The sequence below is a fragment of the Poecilia reticulata genome, linkage group LG3, assembly GCF_000633615.1.
Source record: "Poecilia reticulata strain Guanapo linkage group LG3, Guppy_female_1.0+MT, whole genome shotgun sequence".
In the NCBI taxonomy this organism is placed as follows: Eukaryota; Metazoa; Chordata; class Actinopteri; order Cyprinodontiformes; family Poeciliidae; genus Poecilia; species Poecilia reticulata.
This window is the reverse complement of record NC_024333.1, coordinates 33,937,071-33,938,448: the sequence shown is the minus strand read 5'-3', so window position 1 is coordinate 33,938,448 and position 1,378 is coordinate 33,937,071. Positions and strand designations below refer to the sequence as shown.

General features: G+C 34.9%; 1 pseudogene; it reads right to left on the bottom strand.

The window, feature by feature from the left end:
* Positions 1–1,378, bottom strand: part of LOC103463018 (stimulated by retinoic acid gene 6 protein homolog) — a 15,873-nt pseudogene that overhangs the window by 9,953 nt on the left and 4,542 nt on the right.

Sequence of the window (1,378 nt, the reverse complement as noted above, 5' to 3'; positions counted from 1 at the left end):
GGACTGATGGTCTTCTGGGTGTTGTAGTTCTTATACGCGTCTCCTTTATACAATCCTTTCAGGTTCGATCTGAAATTAAGTTAAAGATTAATAAGTTTAAGATATGAACCTATGGCACGTTATGAGCTGAAAATGTTTCCAAAGAGAAATATTTTTCTACCTGTGAAGAACCATGGACCTCATTAGCATTACGAGACTGATCAAACAAGACAGCGTCATGGCACAGAGGTAGCACACTGTTACAGAGAGAAACAAAACAAAACTCTTCTTTTAAAACCTAGACTTAGAAGTTTTTTGAAAATACAAAAAAAAATTATAATTTTTTTTCCCCAACCTTCCAGCAACCAGGTGTAGAAAGTCACGATTCTGACGACCTCCATCCTGTCGTCGGACAGAACGATCCCAAATCCCAGCAACAGGAAGGCAATGTTTTCATCTATTCCTGCGCGGACGATGTGTAGAGTTGGAACCACCAGGACAACCAACAGCAGCGCAGTCTGTGAAGAGAGAAACACAAACACTTCCTCATATGTTCACCAACTAAACAGGCAGAAAGGTTAAATCATAGAGGCGTACGTGATAGATGGCCACGCAGGTAACAAAGGACAACACAGCCAGCTTCACTGGGAACTGGAACACTGGAGGCAAAACAGAAAATTATTATTGGATCTTACAGATTTTATTTAACCCCATAAAACTTTATCAGTGTGAATAATCTCACCTTTTTCAGGTAAATAAATGTAACTCTTTGGCACCTCCAGTATTCTCTCCACCAGTGATGGTTTGTCTGTTTCCGAAGAGCTGCTGTACATTATTAACATTTAGTATTTCCACTGAAAAACACAAAATCTCACCAGTGTTTTTGGTCTAGTTTCTAATGCAAATATCACAGTAAGGAGGACCAATGCTGACATAATTAAAAATAAAATCAGAAATGCATTTATTTTTGTTATTTTGGAGATTAATACCTCTGATCTATTTTATAGATTCTTTACACAAACAAAAATGTGTGTGTGAGGAAAAGGAGAAACAATTTTTTGTATGAAAAAAAAAAAGCATATTTCTGCTTTTATTTTTAATTATGTCAGTTTTGGTCCTCCATATATTACACTTGTAATAAGAAAAATTACAACTTTCCAGCAAAATATAGGAGCTTATTTTAGGTAAATAATTCCTTTATCTTCATGAAAAATTACCAGCTATAAATGAAATAATCTCCGAGTGGAACATTTTTCCAATATTACAAGTTATTATGTTTTGTTMCACTTCMTCAGAATTAAGGAATTATTATTAATCCTGCTGAAAAGTTAATTGTAAGTTAGTTTAGTCTTTTTTTCAAGTGTACCAAGATACCAGAAGCAGGAACTAGACAAAAAAA